The sequence below is a fragment of the Halichoeres trimaculatus genome, unplaced genomic scaffold (genome assembly GCF_033239565.1).
Source record: "Halichoeres trimaculatus isolate MK-OKI-2021-1 unplaced genomic scaffold, fHalTri1.1 fHalTri1_scaffold_20, whole genome shotgun sequence".
NCBI classification, from domain to species: Eukaryota; Metazoa; Chordata; class Actinopteri; order Labriformes; family Labridae; genus Halichoeres; species Halichoeres trimaculatus.
This window is the reverse complement of record NW_027437198.1, coordinates 15591079-15608899: the sequence shown is the minus strand read 5'-3', so window position 1 is coordinate 15608899 and position 17821 is coordinate 15591079. Positions and strand designations below refer to the sequence as shown.

The following is a 17821-nucleotide window of genomic DNA, read 5'->3' as shown; positions in this document are numbered from 1 at the left end:
AGTCTAATGATTGGGCGCAAACAAATCACAAATAAACAATCTTGTGTGTACAAAAGGACATTGATACACACAGTGATGTAAACATGCCCCCCTAACATTGTTATACATACATACATACATGCATACAGGCTTTGGCAAGAGACTGGATATGTAACTGCTTTGATTTGGTCTGCCAGGAAAATGTCATAAAGCCTCTGAATTGATAGGTAGCTCTGCTGTGATGACGCACACACAGAGATGCTTTACAGACACAGAGACAGCAAAGAATAGGATACCATCAAATGTCAGACAAACATTTTCACATTCATGAAACCGAGAAAAGATAAGCACAGAACATCCTGGCTGCACTTCAGAAATCCAGTTTCAATGAGAGGCCTTTCAAACTTTGGAGTCATATCAGCTTCACTTTGGATTGTTATGCTCTAAATATTTTCTGGCTGACATTTTGCTTATTGCAAAAGTAAGTCTTTCATGGTCATTTTTCTATTGTAACTTTTTCTTATCACTCCAAAAGAGCATGAAATATTTCCTCTGTCAAAGCATATTCACAGCAGACATCACCAGCACAACCAGGGTTAGGAAAAACTAAAATATAACCCAGTCTTTGTCTTATTTTCAGTAAAAATGTCTCATTACATGACTTATAAGCCACATTCACCTGAAAAGTCTATACAAAAAAAACTACCTGACATGGTCACAAGTCTTCTCTGCTTCCCTCCAGTCTGTCCAACTTGGGCACAGGAGTCTGTGTTGCAAGTGTTCATTTTGGTTTCATTCAGACATGACAGGACGATCAGACACCATGAGTGTTGGAATTTAAAAGTAATCTTCTCGTTGAAGCCATGATTAATGCCCACCATCAGCTCTTACCGTACTTATTCCCCCCTGAATCCCCCTCATAGCTTGTCTCATTAGCTTTAAAATTTTACAATACTTAATAGAAGTTTAATAATTTCTCAAAGAACTCAAGCAGAAAATGATAGAGCATTAAGCCTAGACCATCTTTTAATTAATTTTACCTCTTCCACACCACATCAGAGTGTTTAACCTTCATTAGAATGGACCTCGCAGTTTTAAAGTCTGAATGTGGTCTAACGGAAGAGTAACCCATTTAGTACAACAGGTTTACTCAACAAGTTTAGTTTTCCATATTAAAATCAAAGTGAATGCATATTGATTAAATTACTCACTATCATTACCCATGGCAATTGGCACCAAAATCCCCCATAAGTCAAACAAGTGATTCATATTTTTACGATTCTAAGCGTAAAGTGTGTTTGTCTGAGCTGTGGCATTGCTAGGGGCTGAAGCTCAGGCTAATAGTGACTAGGGATGGATATTGATAAGCTTTTATTGAAACCAATTCAATTCCCCTTGTTGGTCTAATTCTTTATCAATCCCTCCTGTGAATTTTCTGTGTAGACAAAGTCAGTTTTACAGGATTTCTATGTCAACAATATTTAATTGAGTTTGTTAGGAAATAAAAATGACATGACACCCGTGTTTTTTTTCACGCCATGTGTTGACAAAAGTTTTAACCATAGACTGTATATAGAGTGGACAGCGTGGCTCCGCCATTTATCATTGTGCGGTTTTGAAGCCAAAATACCCCCGTCACAGGCGCAGCCATTGGCAGCAATTGCAGCCAGAGTCTGCGCAGTAGAGACGATGAGGGATTCTGGGAGAATCTGAGTGGAGCTGGGTGACAAAAATGATAATTGTTTTTTTTCTTTCGAGAGTCTAATCACTTCCTGACTCTACCCCCTGATAAATTTTACAGTCTCTGAAAAAAATACACGAGAATGGCAGCTGTCATTCATCATTAAACCTTACGTAAAGCCTCCTTTTTAACCTTGCATAACTAATGAAAACAAATCTTTTCAGAAAAAAGAAGACTTGAATAAAAGACAGCCAAATGATATCTTCAAATCAGCACAACAATTGGACATGAGAAACATTTCTGCGAGGAGTATTAAGCTGGAAAGCTGGTTTTTATAACCTTTACTGCAGCCAGCCACCAGGGGGAGCAGTTTTCGTGGAGACCTCACTTCGAGCTGAGAAAGCGGACGTCTGTTTTTTTTTTACAGTCTATGGTTTTAACATGTTGCCATCTGCACGGTATTACAGTGTTGCACCAAATGCACTTTGGGTTGTTCATGTCCTTTTTGGTAAAGTGAAGCCGAGCTTTTGATTGCTTTGATCTCTCTGTTGTTGTCTTGGATATTCTGCTGCTAACTGACAAGCCTGATTGACTTACGGCGCACCACATGACGTTGACCAAGCCGCGGTAAGTAACCTAGCTTTTAATCAAAACGATTGTTTTTTTGGTTTGTTTACTTTATTGGTGCTTGGTGCGCAATAGTGGATCACTATGAACTCTAAAATCTGCCAAAAAAACTACGAGCTCCTTCTCTAATATGGCATCTTGTAGCAATAGATATAAAGCCCATTGTAGGCTGTGTCTGGTTAAACTGGCGTAAAAAGCTAATGTAGAGACAGAAAAGGTTTTAAAATGTTAAAGTGTAAGGAGGACCTATGGCTGGTGATGTTAACACTGCTAATTGTTGCCAGATTCCCTAAACTAATTTCACATTGTTCATTCAGAGAACACTGAAAATTAAGCAGTTGCAACATCTTATTTCACAATAATAAATGACATTAAAAATGTCAGAATTGCTTGAAAGCAGTTAAATGCCAGTTTGTTAAGTTTTTACCCCATTAGTAGAAATTTTCAGGTGCCTTCTTTATCTTTTAATATCGTAAATTAAGACATCTTCTGAAAATAGAAGCTGTTTTTGCAGTTTGAAATTGTGATATACACTACCACACAACAGGTCCAAACAACTCAAAAGAAGTCTGAGAGCCACAAGTAGGAAGCAGCTTAAAAAAAGAAGTATGAATAGGCCAACGCTGTCACCTTCACTTCATCATGATTTCAATCTACACGTATCCTCAAGAAGAAAAAGGAAAGAACAGATGTTTCTGCCTGATGCTTGACTGACACTGTCTTGACAGTTAGGATTCTTGACTTTTTTAGGTCAGCCCTTCAGACAGCAACGAAGAAGAAAATATCAAAAGACAGTTCTGTCAATTGCAGAAACAGAAAACCTTTCATATATTCACAAACTGCATGAGTGAGCTTTAACCTTTTGTTTCCACATGTTCCTGAGTCTCTCTTCACCGTTAATCATTTATGTGGGAGCATGATGTGTTGCTGTGTTGTGGCTTTTGGCAGCTTTTTACAATTTCACACTGTTGGAAAGGGGATGGATGAGGATCAGAGGAATCACAGAAATGTCATAAAGGATGACTGAGAGAAGTGGACACAAAGAAAACTGCCAACACTTCATCTCTGTTTCTGACGCATGATTTTGACAGTTGTTGGTGTTTTTGTTCACCTATCTGCTGAAGTAAACAAAGAAATGTTTTTTGTTTTTTTAACACAGGCAAAATGAAGTGTGAGGGGCTGCATAGAGCTTTCTATAAATAAAACTCAAAAATGTTACGTTAAAGAGTTTTGTAAATGAAAGCAAAGGTGTTAAATAAACTACCATCAAACGTTAACTCAGTCTCTGGTGAAGGATCCTTCTATGTATCAAAATAATCTCATGTCATTTGTAAATGCTCATAACAAAGTGCTAAAAAGTGTCTCCTTAGCAGGTCTCCTTGTAAGTGTAAGGAAAAGTTTAGACACCCCTAATCTCCACAAGCTGAGAAACCAGCTGCGTGTCGATGTGTGAACACTGGGATGTCAGACACAGCTGGGGCTCAGCAATAATCACATCACATTGCGTCGCAAACAGAACATTGCAGAGGAAAGAAGTCACCCTCGGGCCCAGAAGCTTTTATCTGTGGCTCTGATCTGGTGTGTGAGCATAACTGAAAATAAAATGGAACAATTTGTACTCACTATTCTCCCATTGGTTGCCTTGTATCCACTGGCTTTGAAAACAGCAGGGGTTATTAAGTTTAAAAATGTGCATCTAAACAGAAGCCCCTGGGTATGAAAAAGAGGAACACTGTGTATCTTTGAGTGATTCCATTTAGAATGCCAATGTTATCTCTGGATGAAATGATAAAGATGAACTTCTAAGAGGTCTTCTTTCTATCAAACAGCAGACAAGTGGTGTCTTGCTGATGGTTTTTTAGGGAATAAATTGTTTTCTATCGATTCAGCTCCCCAGAGTACAGCCTGTTCCAGTCAGCTGTTTGAGACTCTTATGCTATTATGGTCGAGCTAGTGAGTTCAGATGAAGTCGAGCGAATCCAATAAGCTACCAGCAAGTGCAGAAAATGAGTTCAACATTTAAAAAATACCATAAATTTTCCTGACTGTTAAAAATAAGAGCAGACAAATACAAGCCAGTATAGTTAATCAAGCATCTTAACCTAATTTTCTGAACAACCTCTGACCTGAAAACCAAAATACTGTAAACTGCATGCCTCAAGGAAACTCAACATCACTGCACAGTGCTGCAAGACGTGCCAAAAACTTATATTCAGCTCCTTCTGCTAACTTAATTTTATCCTCACAGGGAAATTCCATCAGACACTTTAATCAAAACTGTGTCACCTCCGAAACTCATCTTTGTCTTTATTGACAAGGTGATGGATATAATGTCCACTATACAGAAAAGCTGCAGCCCCTCTCTCACGCCCACAGCTCTGGATGCGTTCCATACCATCAGCCTACAGGACCTGATGAACTTGATCAGAAAAACTACGCTGACTTCTCGCCCACCATATGTCTTGGCACCCACTCTGTTTCTAAAAGTTACGCCTGGACTTGTCCTCAAGTTTTATTTTTTATGAACTTGTCTTTGTCTCCAGGCTGTCTCTATTTTAAACATGCATCTATCCAGCCCACACTGGAGAAAACCAGCTTAGATCCCAACTTACCCATGAATAAAATATAAAATATAAAAATTGTATATTTGACAAATTCAACCAGGATTCTGAAACTCCACCTTCTAAGATGTCTCTGGCAAAATGTCCTGTTTTCAGATGAAGATGGCTTTTTAGTTCTAGTTCCTCCCTGAACTTCGTTTGACCAGACCGTAACATCCTAATAAAGAGATTGAGGATGATTATCAGGAACAGCATTAGAACGGTTTTCTTCTTGCTGACAGACATTTCTCTCTGAGTCCTCCAACACATGGAGTACCACAGGGATCTGCCCCCGGGCCCTTAGTATTCTTCCTTTACTTTCTGCAACTGTTGAAGTCATATAAAATTTCACATATCTTATCACCTACCCATGGATGACACACTTCACTTTGACATCAAAAACAGTTTTCTGGTTTTATATCCATTTGTAAAAATTACCCAAACTGAAAAAGATCATTTTTTTGTTTTGATGAAACCACTTCTGTCATTTCATGAATAAAGTAAAGAGAAAGTTGGAAATAAGGAAGAACTCAATGTGGCGAAATCATAGCTTTTCATACGTGACTCATTTAAAATACTGGTATAATAATCAATAGAGCTTTTTGAAAAGCTATTTTCAGATTATGATGTTCTCTGACTTATGAAGGAAGTTTGATTTAGTTTCTTGAGGTAAAATTAGAATCCAGGGAAGTTTTTTTAAAAACCTTGTTTGTGTAGGTGCTATTTACCAATGGACACTTTATTTAATTTTATTTGAGTACATAATTTGCTAAAATACAAGGACAATTTTTTTGTTTAGTTTTGGAAATGTTGTGGAATATTATCTGATTTGTTTCCTGCACTGAATACCTGTTTGTTGCTGTCCTCATCGGTCCCTGCAATAATGTAGCTAAGAGTCAGGAAGTGAATTACATTGTAGTGAAGTTTGCTTCTGTTGTTTTCAATAAATAAGTGCGGCAAAGCCACCAAGCCGACTTAACATGTAAAATATTGTCATGTTGTCACTCAAGAGTGGTTATGTAAAATCAGAACACCAGTATGGTCTAGCAGTGAGGTCATGTACAGCAAAGGTTGGGTTAAATAATATTTTATATGTATGTATGTGTACGTGTATTTATTAACTTTTTATGTAGGGCTGCCAGTTTATATTTGTAACAGTCTGTTTCTCCTCACCCTGCCCTGCCTTTCTCCCTCTGAGCTGCACAGCAACAGAACATTTCATGGAAGACAGAGAGAAATCAGCTATTTCCATCAAGATCACACTGGGATGCTCTCACAGTCTGAATGCCCGGCCCAATTGGACTTGTTGCTATAACAACGCAAGTGATGTTGACAGATGTTGTCAAAGGGGTGCCAGTCAACACGTGAGACAGAATGCAATGCTCACATTGGTCTCAGACTTCAGTTGGCCTTAAAGATGCTATGAGGAGGATCTGTTTTAATTGCACTCCTTCGCCACCTTGTGACCTGGAGTCTCCACCCGCTGTCGTAAATTACTTTTAGTGAGGCGTGTGTTTGCTTTGGAATTAAGTGGAGATCAAGTAGAAACAAATTTACTTTGTTCAAGACATCTTTTAACTGGATACAACACGCCGACGTAAGGGACTTATCAGTACGGTTACGTAGCGCGATGGTTTGAAACGTGACATCAAGCAAACAGAAGCCAGCCTCACTCTTCACTTTATTGATAGACTCTAAAGTTTGAACAGACCACTGCAGAATAACTGCTGCGTGTGGGTTGGAATCGACATTATCATAAACAGCTGAATAGATTGATAGAATAGACTGATACAGCCCAAGCTAAAGGCTAATTGGCCTTTAGCTCAGGCTGTATCACATTTCCGTTTAGCTTGCTTCAGCTCTTCTGTCCTTTTTCTGTCTGACAGTTAGGCTCCAGTGTCCACCATCCCTACAAAAGTAGTCATAGAATTTTTTTTTAGCAGAGAAAACACAGATCTCTGTCAGCCAGTGTGGTGTTGTCATATAGACCTAGATGTGCCGTAGATCAATCCAGTTCTCGTTAACCCGATTGGAAAGCTAAGAAGTAGCAATTCAAAAAATATCCAGCCAGCAATATTGGTCCTGATAATCGCATTTTAAAGTGTGGATTTAAAACAGGCATATATCTAGAAGGGAGACTTCTTCAAGCTCACTTTCAAACTCCTCACATCCTCTTTAGGTAGTCAAGTAAAGTAGAGAGAAAAGTAAAATGGAGTCAACGCAGAGGTGAGGAGGTAGCCGATGGAAACAGGTGCCGCTGTTAACAGCACATTAGACAGGGTTGTTTGATTAAAGTTGGTCTGGCATGGCATGAACAACTGCAAGAAATGTGCCCTTGACTCCACCTACACATTGTACCTGCTCAACCCTGAAAAAAAAAGACAGACTATGTGACAAATACTGTCACTAAACCGAGCATGGAAAAGGGCAACAAATTGCCTGGAGAAGGACAAATCATGCTATGTCCATGTAATTAGCTTGGCCATTAGTGAGCAAGCAGTAATCATTAACAGCCATGGAATATATTTTATGACCTTTGCCAGTTTTAGCTGCTCTACCTCAGACTCAGATAAAGCCTCACTGCTTGTTTATGGAAATATTAAATAGATAAAACTGCATTAAACTAAATGACTTATGATGACATATCTTAGCTTTAATGTAGGTTAATGTTCTTTTTTGCCTTGGGTTGATTGCGTGTTCATACGTTCGCGTGGGGCTTGCAACCAGAATTATTTATGCAACATTTAAAGGACTCTATAATTTAAGCTGAGGGGAAAGTTTGCATCGTACAGTACATGTTCTGTGGCTTTCAGAGGGTTGCACACCCACTGGCCTATAAAGGCATTTAGCTGAGTGACTGTGAACTGAGTGCATCTATACAACTTCTCTTTCCTAACGTACAACTCTTAAAAAAGTAAAGATAGAAACCAGCAGCACACTGGACTCACACATCAATTATTTACACGATAAGATATTCGGGGAACTTTACCCCCAGCTGCTGTTCCACAGCTGAAGAGAAGGAAGAAGAGAAGGTTGTTGTACCGTTTTCACTATAAATTGTCAATCATTCATCCTACTTTCCTTTTTAACAAAACACAGCTTGGCAGAGAAACACTTTGATTTTTGCCTTAATCTCTTAACAATCAAGCAATCTGTTTCAGACCCACCCTCTTTGTTGTGTCTCCAATTGTCTAAACCCTCTCCAGAATAATCCTGTGAAGCTCTCAAAGGCTCTTGGACTTTTGTAGGGGTGCTCATTGAAAACAAAATACACAAACAGGACGTCAAATAAGACAAAGATGTCAGGCACAGGGATCAGTCTTAACTATGCTTTTATCACTAGAAATCTAAAATAAAATTAAGATTTGTCTGGTTATTCAGTCACTGACTATTGGTTACCTGAACCACAACTTTGGAAAATGGGTCCTGTGTCTTACTGTGTCTCTTTTTTCCCAAGTTGACATTTATTTTACTGTCCTTTTTCTAAATGGTCAGGAGTATATGCAATGTCTTTCATTTTGAAACTGACCTGATAATCTGCAACATTTGCACACCCGACTTCCTGTCCAGCTCAGTCCTCTATTCAGATTTACTTCAGATTTGATCTGTGCTCACCAAAAGATCCCAAGGAATAAAGAACTCTTCCTGTGACTGCAAAATAATGGTGTGTTTTTGAGGTTCAACAAGAGTAATAAGGTGGTGGAAGGAGCAGAGAGACAAGTAGTTAACATGAAATCAATCAAGCATGATGTAAGTATTTCAATATAATCAACAAAACAGTTCTGGATCTAAGCTTTTTGTATGAAGAGCCAGCAGCTAGGGTAAAAATAAGTGAATCCAGTGTGCCTGTTATTTCTGATCATTTAATCAGCGTGTAATATCTTTTGCTGCTCATCTCATTTCAGACTCTAGCTGTTAGTTGTGAATATTAAAAAGGCTGACAGTTAAATCTGCAGTGACTCTGCCCCCCTTGCTGGGGGGAGTTCATTGGAGAGCTTTAGTTATTTATAACTTTACTTGAAAAGGTCAAAGACAAAATTAATGGGGTTTGATAAAGGATTCAAAACTCTACACTGGATTCACGTTTGGTATTTATCATTGAGTGCAACCAGACCAACAAATTACTGCTGATTTCCCTGTGCTCACTTTAAAAGCTGTGATTTGTATAAAACATACAGGATTAATGACATATAAATCGTTTTTGTAACCAAAAGTGAGGCAGATGTGTTGAACATGACCGTTATTTAACCCAGGCGCTCTGTCTGGTTTGTCCTTGTTCAGCCCATCCCAGCAGCTCTGTGTGAATTTGATGCTCCAATAACAAAAAAAACCCACATGGATGCACGGCATTGTGAGCCTTTGTGTTATTTCAAAACAAAGGTTGTACTATGTGGTTTTACTCATTATGATGGTAACCCTGATTAATTCGGATTTTACAACACAAAATTTAACTGACACGCCATGCGGCGTGGCTTCATCTCATGTCTGTTTCCTCGCACGGATTCAGACCCGTGTTGCGTGTGTGGAATTAGGACAATGCGAACACGACCATTAAGGAGGCTCTGAACATCTGTTGCAAATCTGAACCAAGGGAACTCAGACGTGTGAAAATAATTCGGTGTGTGCGAGACAAAGTTGCATCGAATCCACCGTCCTGTCAGACTGCATCGCATCAGGAAGTCAGGAGTATTTCCATGTGAGTCCCGCTGCTACACTAATATCTCTGCTTACCCCACATTCACTCAGCAGGGGTGATAAGGCCATACAGCCATTAACCATTGTCTGTATCATACTTTAACTGCAGGGGAGGCAGGACTCCACAGACTCGCATGCACTCTTACACTTTTGTTCTACAATGCACAGACAGGCTGCAAAACTCATTTTGAGCAATACCACAGTGATTAGCTCTTGCTTGTATAGGTTTTTATGCACCTATTGTTGTTTGTGCACTTAGAGATCAGGGACATTTTTTTTTCATGCCCGTCACCTGGAATAATTACTTTCTCTGTTCTCATATCTTCTCTATGGCTGCATTCAAGGACCTATCTTAATGAAATACAAAGGCATCCTCATCAAAACAAATGTGTTCAATTACTATGGAATTGAGTAATTGCAAAAAACCCACCCATGTCATTATTGTAATGTCGACAAAGGCTTTTAATTTTTAATATTTTAATCTAATTAAATGGGACAGAAGTGAAACCATTATTGGATAAAAAGGGCTGCAGGAGGTGTCTAGCCTGAGCTAATTTAAACCTTTTATCATACTGACCGCCAACAGAACGTGCTTCTCCATCAGCTTAATGATAACCAACAGAGTCTTTGCAGTTAATTTTGACCTTATAGGAATAAAGAGCTTTAGGTCCGATTCCCACCAATGAGAAAACAATTCATGGCTCCTCACTGACTACGTGTTTCGTGAAGGTGCTTTCTGGTCACTTTGGTTGGCTGGTAAATGACAGAGACAGTCATGAAAAGCTGCGGTGTGGTGAGAATACAAACAGAGTAACCTTTCGGATGCCTTTAAGAAGACATAAGTGGATATAGGGCGTGACATGTGAGGCATGAGCTGGTGGAATGAGAAAACAGTGGGATCCTGTGACTGACTTGTTGGGCTGAAACTAAGCAAGGACAGAATTCATTTCCTGCTTATATTATTAAAATATAATTCAACAATTATTTTTTAGTATATTACACTTAAATGAAGTCTATGTTGCCATTTCTGTTCAGATGGGTGTGTTTTTTTGACATTTTGAGCTCTGCCTCTATTTCTACTTCAGAATTTCTCTGTATGTTTGTTCAGTAATATGGGCTGATCTGATTTCAGTAGACTGACAGGTATTATATGTTACCTTCTGACTTTGGTGACCAGTTATAAGTTTCTTTTGGGTCAGTGGCTCAAGGCAGAACTTTGGCAGAAAAACAGTGATTTACTTAATCAAAAGTAACATATAAGCATTGCTTTTTTTAATCTAACCTTTATTTAACCAGATATGAATCTGTTGAGATCAAGTTCTCTTCTACAGGGTGATCTTAATGTGGGCTGTAAACATGAGCTCCTGATCTATAAGAAAACATATATTTTTAGCTTGTAAAAAGATTTATGGATTTTCCATAGGAAGTTAAATGGATATTCACCAGTGACTCACTTCAGTTTGAGAAGATGAATTAAGTTTTCTCAGTATTCAAGGCACAGATAAATAGCAGTTAACAATGATGTCATCAGCATAAAGGTGATAAAAGGCATTTGAAAAGCTATCTCACAGATTTTTTTTCGGTCAATGGTTCTAAAATTAAACCTATGGGCACACCTTTAAAATTTCTAAAAAGAAAAGATGCATCAAGCCACTGAATGCAAGCAACATCTAAAAATGTCTTCACAGAAGAGGTTTAAACACCTTCAAACAGTTTGATCTCAAAGTCTTCCTGTGTCTGTTATGCATTGAAACCTTAAACTTCCGCACTATGCATCCCTGGGATGTATCCCTTCTTTCCTATGCAGAACAACATATTGTAAACCAAAGGTGGAGTGAAGTTGCAGGTACTTCAGTTCAAGCTCCATATATTTTCTCAAAAATGCCCAAATTCACATCGTTAATAAATCTCCATATGCTGAAATGCTGCATCAGCATTTTCAGACACAATATGTCTGTTTAGATTTTTGTAGGGCTGTTTCCAAGGAGCACAGAAAGTGTTATCTCTCTCACTACATGTGAGTGCACAATGAAAAACTGCTGCTCCAAGCATCTTTATCAGGACAATCAGAGTGTTTGTTCTGTGTGTGTTCAGCTGTGCTTGGTACCACCACTCAAACATCTCAGACTATACTGTTTGCAAAGGTGTTGCTGCTCTAGCCGACCAATCAACAATTAGATAGGGTGGGACCGGTCACCCAGGAAACCAGGGAAATAGGTGCTTTTCAGATGATCATGACACAATCAGTGAAACCGGTTGATAGACAGCCTGTTGTTGGACCTGTGTGGGATGCGTGTACATTTAAACCTCTGCAGATTGTCCAGAATGCAGCAGCACGTCTGGTCTTTAACCAGCCTCTAACAGCACATGTCACCCTGCTGTTAAGTTTGAATCAAATTCAGAGCTCTTCTTCTGGCTTAACAAACATTGACGAGAACGGCTCCTGTCTACCTGGGGTCCCTCATTCAGGTCTAGACTCTTTCTAGCCCACTACACTCTGATTGTGAAAAATGCCTGGTGCTCCCGGCTGAGTGTGGCTCTGAATCTCTAGCCAGACTCTGAAACTTAATGGCAGCACCTGCAGCCAAATAACTTGTAGCACTTTGTTGTAGCAAGTAAGGTTTTCTCTTATGTATAAAATTCTTGCTTGTTTTGTACATTGCTTTAGACGAAGACATCTGCTAAATAAAACTATTGGACTGTAGATGGAGAAATGTGCCTGTGTGTTGCTGCAGAGTGTTGTGAGAGATACTTTGTAATAGAAGAAAAAAAATCATTTTTGTATCAAAATTTCCAAAATAAAACCTGAGGTTTCCTTTTCTGAGGAGCTCTAAACCCAGTGCAGCAACGATACCTCTTAATAATAGAAACCTTAACTCTTCGGGGCCTTGTTAAATTTCCCATTCAAATTAATACTCATGGGCCAGTATACTCACCTCATTGAAATGCTATTAACATGATATAAATACACACTAACATAACTTTAGCAATGGAAAACAAGTTTCCCTTCTTTGATCTGACAAAAAAGAATCCCTAATTAAAGGCTCCACTGTGTCTCACTGGGCACAGGAAGCCTAACGAAGCCTAATGGCTCTGCTGGCTGCAGGAAATGTAAGGAGTCTAGCTATGCGAGGAGGTATTTAGGCACTAGTTTTACAGTAAGAGTTCCATGTCAAGATGTTAAAATGTGAAACCAGGGACACAAGAAAAAGTAGAGCGTGTTTAGCATGGCTTGCAGCTTGGTAAGGCGCTACCCAGGCACTGCAGTGTTTTGAGGTGCAAGCTATTAGCCCCCACTGTCAGTGCTCACAGTGTGTCCTGAGCATAATGAACTGTTTGTTTGGTTGTGGGCAAACATTTGTTTGTTAACATTTAACTACCTATAAACAGACTGTCTATCACTGATTTTATTGTGAAGTTTGAGCCATAATTAGGCAAACCTAAGATGACCTACCTGAAATGACACTGGCGAGAAATCTAATTTGTATTTCAGATGTGGAAGCAACGCTCACTTTTAAATAACCTTTCTTTTACCAGCTTCTTCTTATCATGACTAAATCTGATTTCACACCTGAGCTGTCAGATGAGATCTTTAATTAATAATTGGATGTTACTGGCGTCTCAGGCTGAAGCTTCACAGTGCGTGCTACAGAAGTCATGGAGCCTGGTTTCAGTATTTAAGCTTGGATAACTGTGTCATTTCAAGATTTTTTTTTCACCATGCTATGATTCAAGAATAGAAAGTTCAATTCTAACAGAAAACACCAAAAGTCATGCAGACTTTTAGCTGCTTTTAGTAAATTAAGGTAGGGCTTAGAAGAGAGTTTTCTTAACTGGTCAACTTTCCACTGCAGGCTGAAATAAAGAGAGCCAGAAGAAGACCAACCTGCTGCTAGGAAGATGGAGGCTGGTGTTCCTTGTTGCTACAAACATCAGGTGGCAGAGCGTCGTCATTGAAATAGATGTACAGTTCCAAAGCCAGTGTGGAAATTCTGAAACGATACAAATATGACACAGAACACATATTAATTTTTTTAAGTCAAGATACTTATGCTGCATTAACATAAATCGCATGTTTCCCAACTTTTCTGACACCATCAGCCCCCGTGCCTTGCCTCTCCCTGAGCAGATCCACAACTGAAAATCTGGCCCCAATGCTCACTAACAATAACAAATCCTGTGTATAGAGGGCAACACTGCCTAAAATTGTCAGATGAAAAAAAAGTGACATATGCAAAGTAGTACGTATAGTATGAGCAGTATGCATGGAATAAATAGAATACATGATTAGGAAGCATGTGTGGTATGAGTAGTTGTATGCATATTATAAGTAGTATAAGTATTATGCAAAGCGATTACATACAAAGTCAATGCAAAGATGCGTTTAGACACCGATTCGCCTCGGGCGGCGCGTTTGGGGCGTTTGGCGCAGCGCGTTTGTGTGTTTGGGGCGTTCACGCGTTCACACGTTTGGGCGGTAGATCCGAATTCGCTCGAGTTCAAATATATTGAACTTTTGACGCGGATTCACGTGAAGGCTTGCCGTGGCCGCCAATCAGCGATGACATTCCCCCACGACGTCATTGATTTGATGACGTTGGGGGGGGGACAGCCGCCTTCTCCGGCTCCAATTCTGCCGGAGGATGGAGGAGAAAACAATCTGTGCGGAGTGTAATCATCCAAAGTTATACAATACAACGTGTGTACTCTATAGAGACCAGAAAAAAAGGAGCAGGCTTGGGTTAAAGTTGCTGAGGAGACAGGTTTTGAAGGTAAGTTCTGCAAACATTCGTTCCCAGCTGGACTTGCCTGCGTGGGCTATCACTGAGTCCGACTGTGTTTTCCTCAGTGGAGTTTTGAGCCTGATAGAGAGGAGGAAGGAGCGGGGCAGGGGCAGAGCCAGGGAAAAGATGATAGTTCCCCGCAGTCCTCTCTTTCCTCCCCAGGGGGACCTCCGGGAACATGGGTTGGGGGTTCGAGTGGTCGGGGGTTTTGGGGGTCAAGGATGAGATCGTAGGGAACAGCCAGGCAGGGCCAGTGGAGGTGGATTACCAGGGAGAGGCAGCAGGCCTTGATTGTGATCTCCAAAGCTTTCACACACTCTCCTGTCATACTTTTGAAACCACAGCTCATTGTTTTCAGATGCTCTTTTGGGCTTTCCGTCTTTAAATGAACGGGCTCTCTACTCCGCATGCACAGGAACGCGCTAACGCGTGTTCGCCCTTCAGCTTGTCAAAATAGTCCAGCATCGAGACTCGGGCATTTACGTGGCGCATGACAGGCCATTCGCCCGAATAAATTTGCGAGTTCGCGTTTGGTGTGGCTGCACCATAAGAGGTATAAGAGAGTATAAGAGCCTTAAATGAGGAGTATGAGTAGGATTTCTAGTATGCCTAGTATGAGTAGTGTAAGTAGTAGTCCTTGTATGAGTAGTATAGTACAGTATAAGTTGTGTTAGTATGTCTTGTGATGGTTGTATGCCAGGTAAGAGTAGTCTGTAGCATGTTTAAATGTTTGAATAGTATGAGTTGTATAGATAATATGCCTTGTATGCGCAGTTTGAGCAACATGAGTTGTATGCCTAGTGAGTTGTATTGTTAGTAAGGCCAAGAGTTACTAATATGCCCAAGAGTTGTTTGAGTAGTATGGGTAGTTTTCCTGGAATAAGTTTCATGAGTGGCATGTGTAGTATGAGTATCATGAGTAGTAAGGCTAGTATGAGTAATAAAAGTAGTATAAGTAGCATTTACAGCAATAAAACATCTTACACGTGTTATTCTTCAGGCCACATTTTTTGTTCAGTCCTTCACGTTGAGAATTAAGACTTCTCAAGATGAAGAAGATGATAAGACTGGGACGGGATCTCATTTTCTCTTTAAACTCAGCAGGAGGCAGCAGCTTCTTCTGCTTTAATTTTTAATTTAGTATTTAATTCTGTGAGGCTGGAGAATATATAGGACAGCACTCGTCACATGTGTGAGTGTATGTGTTTCTTTCATACATGGTAATCAGCTTTAAATTAAATGGCAGACAAAAATTCACCCACTATCTAAATGTTAAGACCATTTATAAGGGAGATAATTTGAGCCTGAAGTCATATCACATGACTCCAGCACTTAAAACAGCCACTGATTGTGCTGCTCCACGCATCTTCACTTAAAATCTGCAGCTTGATTCAAACTGAGAACATTTAGTTTTCTACAGGTTGCACACTAAAGCTGAAGAGATGACCTACGGTGTCAGGGAATGTGTTGACTCTCCTCCATTAACCTTCCACAGTTAGTCTAGCCTCGCCTCTGCAGCTGCCTCCGCAAACGCATCCTTGCCTTGTGCTGTGGTGCACTTCTCACACCCACACATCATCAAGTAAGAATTGGTTTGAAGACACGACACAAAGGCTGCATTACGCTTTTATGGCAGTCTTTAAGTGAACATAAAGTGACACATCATAGATGATAAAGAGGTTATCTAACCATGTCAGACATATCACCAACCTAGGATAAATCCAGCTGTAGATATGGAGCAATTATCAGCAATAGCAGCAGGAAATGGCTAATATGAAATATACAACCAGCATTGCCAAGTTGTATTTTTTTATATTGTATGTTTGTTAATGGTTAAGTACATAAGAGGCAACTTATTGTAGTTTTCTTAAAGCAGGAGAGAGGCTCATGAAATGCTTTCGACATTGTGATTCCATCTGGAGCTCCATCTTTTCAGCACCAATCCTCTCTGACTTCAGTCGACTTCTATCTTGATCTCAATGCAGATCACCTCCCCCTCACCCCCACCTTCCCCCATTCCTCTCAAACATTGATGTCCTGAAAATTCCCATTTGAGAGTCACGATGCAAACTTTACTGTACTTGATGAACACCCCCACCCAGAGGGGAGGAGCAAAGCCCCAAAGCTCCTCTGCAGAAGTTCATTCTGAGCCTGGAGTCCGTCCTTTTAATGTAATCCCTGCACCACTTCCTGTTGTGGCCACTCCTGACGCCAGTCCTTATTCCTTTCTCCACGGGGCAGAGAGTTTATGTGCGTGTGTGTGTAATTTTCACTACGTAGATCTATGTCTACTCTCTGAGAACATTTGTGTATGTGTGTGTGAGAGAGAATTTCCCTGGGGGGGTTGAAAGCTTGTTATGAAGTCTTTCTCTCATCCCACTAAAGCAGTTTTTTTAGTCTTTCCTCTTATCCCCTAAAACAATACCATCCCCCTGAGAGATGCTACTGAGAGAAAGAGACTGCGCAGAATTAGAGTCAGAGATAGAGGGAGGGGAAGCAGAGAGAGAACAGAGAGTTCTGAACGCAGCTCACATGCCTACACTCACTATACGGTCCTGCTTACTGATGCTGAGGGATTAAACTGATGGAGGGAACTCCTGATGCACTGACACCGAACTTGGTCGCATGCTTGTTAACTGCAGATAAACAAATGTTGATTGATTGATTAATCTGCTCCTTTTGGGTCAATCACTGTTAACGCACTAATTACATGCATCATTACCTCGTCTAAGGAGGTTATGTTTTTGGGAGAGTTTGTCTGTTTGTCTATGAACAACACAACTCAAAAAATAACAAACGGATCTTGATGAAATTTCAGGAAATGTTTAAAATGGGATGAGGAAGAAGTTTTGGGGGTAATCCGGATCACTCTCTGGATCCACAATTTTTTTTTAGGATTCTTTATCATTGTGAGATAGGGTCGTTTTCACCATACGTGTATATGACTGCACTATAAATGGTTGGATTGCTTTTCAAAACAATACAAGACAAGGTCACCATAATTTCTGACAGATGTAAAAGTATCCAGAACCTGGCAATATTCTGGATACTAAAATCCAGAATATAAAATATGTGTTGGGTCAGCATAATTTTCAACACTGTCAGGTAATAAATTATCGTATAAACTTTCAACTAACACCAAATTGTAGCAGACAGTCTGCTGAAAGGGAGTATAACATTAAAGTAGGACTAAAGAGTTGAATGACAATCACAATATGCATGGCTGAGGTCTGCGCTCTCTGAGTGATTGTCTGGTTTCTTCGGGGGCTAAGCTAATTTGATAAGGCGGCATTTTGAGATGTCAGGTCTCATGTGGACAAACAGCTTTAAAGATAAGTTTCTCACAATTAGGGATGGGTACCTTTCACATTTGAAACGATACAGTACCAATGCCCGGTACCTGGCAATCGGTACGGGTACTCAACGGTACCAAGTTTCGGTACTTTTTTGTGTTT

At 40.0% G+C, this 17821-nt stretch overlaps 1 protein-coding gene across 1 annotated transcript in view; it reads right to left on the bottom strand.

The window, feature by feature from the left end:
• LOC141809477 (thyroid hormone receptor alpha) overlaps positions 1-17821 on the bottom strand; it is a 100559-nt gene that overhangs the window by 76142 nt on the left and 6596 nt on the right. Inside the window, exon 2 of the mRNA XM_074696523.1 lies at positions 13469-13574. The gene's annotated coding sequence lies outside the window, so the exon portion shown is untranslated. The remainder of the gene's footprint in view (positions 1-13468; positions 13575-17821) is intronic.